Source organism: Sinohyriopsis cumingii, chromosome 15 (assembly GCF_028554795.1).
Source record: "Sinohyriopsis cumingii isolate HCF-2022 chromosome 15, ASM2855479v2, whole genome shotgun sequence".
Classification (NCBI taxonomy): Eukaryota; Metazoa; Mollusca; class Bivalvia; order Unionida; family Unionidae; genus Sinohyriopsis; species Sinohyriopsis cumingii.
Window position 1 is genome coordinate 112,824,154 of NC_142975.1, and position 6,000 is coordinate 112,830,153.

Below are 6,000 nucleotides of genomic sequence, written 5' to 3' on the forward strand. Positions count from 1 at the left end.
GAATTTAGTTGGAAGTGGTGTAGATTTGTTCCTTGACATTAGCTTGTTAGTAATCTCGAAGAGCTCTTTGCAGCTGGAACTTTCCATGATCTTAGTAGTGTAGTGGGCTGATTTCGCTGTATGGACTACATTTGTGACATTCTTCTTAGCGGCTTCATAGATTTGCTTATGAATAGTGAGTCTGGTCGAAAGCCAAAGCCTGTCAGCTTTACGGCAGTCTCCTTTAGCAGTGCGAAGCTGGTCCCTAACACTGCTATACCATGGAGAACACTTTTGAATTGATACTCTGCACTTGTAGCTGGTGCATGTTTGTCAAGCAATGAACGCAGGCAGTTATCGAGTTGTTCTGCTCTAGGAGGTAAGGAAATTGTTAAGTTAGCTTGGATGACGTGCATTAGTTTGGTTCTATTTATCATATGGAGGTTTCTTTTAGTAGCAGATAAAGGTGGAGGGTTAGGGACTGATACGTCAAGATGGCATATAATGCAGAGGTGATCTGATGCAAGGTCATGGGATACCAGGAGGACCGTAGAATGTTATCATCAGGTCTATGAAGAATCCAGTCTAAAATGTGAACGTGTTTATGGGTGGGTTGGTTAACTGAATGTTTGAGGTTGAAAACACTAATGGAATCTATGAGTTTTAATGTATTTGGGTTTCCGGGACAGTCGAATTGAAAGTTGAAATCTCCAAGAATAACCAGGTTGCCACCTATCGAATTTCCATATTCCAGGAGATTCTGAAACTGCTCGAGAAAGAGAGAGTCAGCCATCTTGTTTTTTTCTACTAGAAGGAGGGCGGTATAGACAGAAAAAAATGGACTGGCCTTTGCTCCAGTGTGAGTGCGGTTTGGACTAGTTCAAACGATGTGTGGTCGAAACTGAATGTTGTGTGGTTAAAACGTTTTATCATGGAGTTCTTTGTGATGACAGCTATTCCACCTCCGCGAGAATTACGGAGAACGACTTGATGGAGTAACCAGTGGGTGTTACATCCGCACACTTTGGCTCATCGCCTGATGATTTTAGCCATGGTTCTGTCAGGAAAAAGAGATCAATATTCTGGTCGTTGATAAAATTAACTATTTCTGTGCGCTTTTCCGGTGTTCCTACTGACTGGGTATTGAATAATGCAATACGCAGAGGTATCTCCTGGATAGTTGACACGAAGGTTGACGAATTAATAGGGATTTGAATTAGGTTATCTAAATTAACACTCGATTTTTCTTTTAATTGTTGAGCCGAAATAAGGGAGATAACTGGAATTCTTCTTCATAATCTACGCCGGCCAGCTTTGAAACAACGTTTCTTTTGTCGCTTCTGTTTACATTTAGGTAATGATGAATGTAGTCCCAGTTCGTTTAGTCTAGAGCACAATGTAGTGTGGAGAGCCAAAGAGTGATCATTTAAAGCAATTAATGAGGGCCCATCGTAGCATAAACGGGTTGACTGGCGAGTATCACGTGATGGCGGTTTGTTAAAAAGCAGTGGAGCAAGACAGCTGAGAAAAAGTCTAGTTGTTCTCATTTCCAAAACAAGGAGATGAAGAAACACATACGAATGTAACATCCAATACATAATGAACACATAGACAGTACAGGTGATATATTACCATATATAGCAACCATAAACACATGAATATACCTAGGTTTACAATTTATGCTTAAAACCCTACTATCTACACAATATAAATAGACGTAAAATCTTACAAATTAAATATCTTGGAAACAGTAGTCAATAATTTGTTTTAACTGTCATATTTGAATTCAGCACATCAAAATCCATAATGAATAGCACATTTTATCTCTGAAGCAGTTGAACATAAACTTGGAATTATAGTGAATTTACCCAAGAACATTTTGAATTATGTTGTTGCGATTCATCGAAAGACTGTTAGGACATATCTAGTCACAAGCTGCTAAAGGCAAATCAACACATCTAACGTGGGTACTTATATTGAATACCAGTGGAATTTAATTTTAACTTTTTTCATTAGAACAGGTGATAAAACATTTAGGACTACCTGGGATTTAATTCGCAATACTTTCAGTTATTTTTAAATTTTCACTTTATATTTCAGGGAAATAAATTATTTGTTGACTTTTGCAAAACTTGTTGGTTTTCGATCTTTTCTATTACTTTGTATGTGACCATAGTGTCGTAATACTCCATGGCAGCTTAAACTGCTGACATTGTCTTTTAGATCCCGTTTGTAAAAAGATACCGTAAGCTGTTTGTTGTTATTGTTGTTGTGGATTTCCTTCCTTCATGCGCCACTTCTATAATTAACACTCTGTACCCTCAGTTCAATATTCAGAATATCGCATACCACACCCAGAAAAAATGGTACAAACCACAGGAGACACTTGAAGGTCAATATTTATTTTTAATAGGGGAGAAAAAAGTCCATGTTGATACTTTATACTTGAACTGCAAGAGGTGAGCTAGAAGCATGGTTTGTCCTATTTCTCATTTCGTTAAGGAGCAACGCAAACGAGAATATGTTTGAAATATTCATGTGTAATAGATTGTTTTACTAAAGTGTGTTCTGTCAAAAATATAGAACATGTTCTCAGTTGCACTGGCAGTTTGTAAAGTCCTTGAAGATGCATAAATATGGCGAAATTTGCGGGGTTTCTTTTACGAACCTACGAACAAACTGAAATGATTATTTCAGTGTTTCACTATACTATATTTATTTATGTGTCAGTGGACATGTAGTAAATTTGTAATAGTTGTTGTATTCGTTTATTGTAGCAAAAATGTCAGTTTAAGTGTAGTTAATACCTGACGGTTGCAGAGATGAATGCTACCGATAAACGCGGACGCACTTAAATTTTATCGTTTTTCACATAGACCACATGCACGAACCAAATCAACATCATAGGAAAAGGTTATACAAGCATACCTTTATATTTTGGAAAATACGGATTTGGTTGTCGCATGCGGACCACTTATTTTAAAAATATCTTCAATTTTAGCACCATATGGCTATTTTATAGGCACTTGTGAGATCATGAGCACGTGCCTATGACATCATATTAAAATAGTTTTAAAATAAATTGCAATTTTAAATTTTTCAAATGTTGATACTTTTTGTTGCCATGTTGTCATCTGATCAACGACATTTTTGAAAACTTGTGAATTTTGGGGCCAAAACCATTTTTTATTGTAACTACCCCTTTTCAGGTTTGGTAACTCCAGAATGCTAAATCACCTTGACTAATCGTCCAATATAGTAATCCAGCACGACCATTTAATTCAGTAATATCCAGTATTCGCCACACAACTAACGGTTTCAATCGGCAACCGAGGGAATATATATATATATATATATATATATATATATATATATATATATATATATATATATATATATATATATATATATATATATATATATATGTGTGTGTGTGTGTGTGTGTGTGTGTGTGTGTGTGTGTGTGTGTGTGTCGTTTCTTAATCCTACAGTGTCAAATTTAGCAAATCTCTTATTATTGCATTTTAAACTAAGCTACCACGCTTCCTAATTTAAGATTGTACATAATGTATCTTAGGGATCAGATTCCCTAAATCGATGCATCCCACCCTGCCCAACCCCCCACAAAAAGAAAGACAAGATCACAGACTTGTGATTTCGACAGTCTCGTCTTACACCATGCCTACATCATGCTAATATGTGCAGTATATGATTGACATGTTGTTTTATCGACGGGATCGTTTGAATATATGATTAATGACAGAGGGATTGTAAAATTCGTTTCAAAATGAGGCAGAATATATTTTGTACACTTTATATGGAATCTATTAGATTGGGTCCTGTCAATAAAACTGCTCGTAATACTGTGACGCTGGGCTGAAAATATATACATTTTATTAAAGTATTTTGTAACATCAGTAACTAATAGTGCGTACATACATACATACATACATACATACATACATACATATATATATATATATATATATATATATATATATATATATATATATATATATATATATATATATATATATATATATATATATATATATATATATAATATGTATACTATGTACGCTGTATCAATGATATACCACGAGATGTATACATTTTTCATTAAAAGGAAACGAGGCTTGCCCAAGTTTCCTTTTAATGAAAAATGTATACATCGAGTGGTATTTACAGGTTACTGCATTTGTATGGGAAAATATGAACGAGTTTTTTGGATGGAATATTGCACGAACTTGTGAGTGCAGTATATCCTTCCGACTAAACGAGTTCATATTTTCCCATACAAATGCAGTAACCTCTTTAATATATGCTCATTTTTTATTCTACCTAAGTTTTAATTATATAAACAAAATACACTACAAGAAACAACGTAAATGAATGAATGCCGTATTCCAAAAACTAAATACACAAGCGCAGATTTGTCATTACACAACGACATCATTATTAATGCGCACATAACTCCGCCCAGATAAATTTGAACTTAGTCGCGCGCTCGACATAACTTTCGAAAGAAAATGGCGTGTCTAGTTAAAATTGAAATTTGCAGTCATATTGTGAATGAATGCGCATTGCAACAACTGTTCCATTTGATCTGGAATGAATATATTGTGGTATTTTGTTCGATTATACGAAAGTTTGTGATTTTGGACTGGATTCATCTGTGCAAATTATACATGAAATACATCGGATTGAAGTGGCGCGGGAGAAGCGTGTTTACGTCTGCAAATGTGTCTGTTTCTGTCATTGAATGTTTGAAATCATAATGTGGGAAAAATATGAAGTCTTTCAATTGCAATTATCAAAAAGACGCTATGGAATTTAATGCTTATTTCATTTTGAGTGCAATAAGGAGGATGCAATTGCACTTATCGAAATTACAACACAATTTCGAATGTGTAATCAAGATTGAAAGCCGATGACATGGCTCATGTAATTCGGATTTGCAGAATTAAGAAAAAACATTTTGAGGAAATTCAGGATGTAAAACTGTAAGCATATTTTATTTTGCCATTCTTATCACCAGCTAAAGAAAACAGTATATGCCTTGTCACTTGTATGTTATTTGTAAGGACCTAATCTTCCGTCATTTATATAATGCAGCTATCCTAAATCCGAAACATTGTATCAACGCGGAATGTGCCAAAACAGCTGTTTTGTTTTTTTTTTGCAGTCCACGAAACATGTTTTAGTTCATTCAGAAACAAATTTAAACAACCACAACGTAAAGAGCCTCTTACGCGAGTGTACATGATTTGTTTACAAATCAAAAGTGCTGGCGTCTGAGTCCATTGTTTGTTTACAAAACAAAGTAGTTCCTTTATTCACGTGAATGCTATATGTGTATTGTCGCGCGCGTTCAGTATCGGGGAATATTGAACGATTCTGACAATGTCAAGTTAACGGGGAAAAAATGAGCATATAATAAATCATTGATACAGCGTACATACTATACATATATTTTATTTATACCACATCAAAGTTTTCATTTTTTATGGGAGATAAAACTGACGGCCACACTTTAGGGGAGTGAACTCTTCAGAACCCCTTGCATGTATGTACGCTCAAAAAAGAAGTTCTATAGTGATTCATAATTTCCTGTACAGTTCATTCATATTAATTCCTGTATGTTTCCATTAGCAATATTAAATGAAATGAAAACACAAGGCTGATAGTTAACATTCAAAATATTTATTTTATAATATGCATGCAAACATTGACTTTGCAGCGTTCGTTGTCATGAACAGTAACAGGGCGGCCATTTGCATCTATAGCAACAGTACGATTCGAGCCAAAAACATCAAAACAATGAAGGAACAATAGGTAATTAAAGAATTTAACCTTAACCACATTTCATTGATATCGTTTATGTCCATATTTCGCTATTCCTACTGACTGTCAGTGTCACTCTCAATAATTTTCCTACGTTTCCGCTGTGTGGGCGCTGTTGAAAGAAGGTGACCCAGTTAGGGATCTCGTTCATGTTTTCCGTTGGGTTCATAACAATCA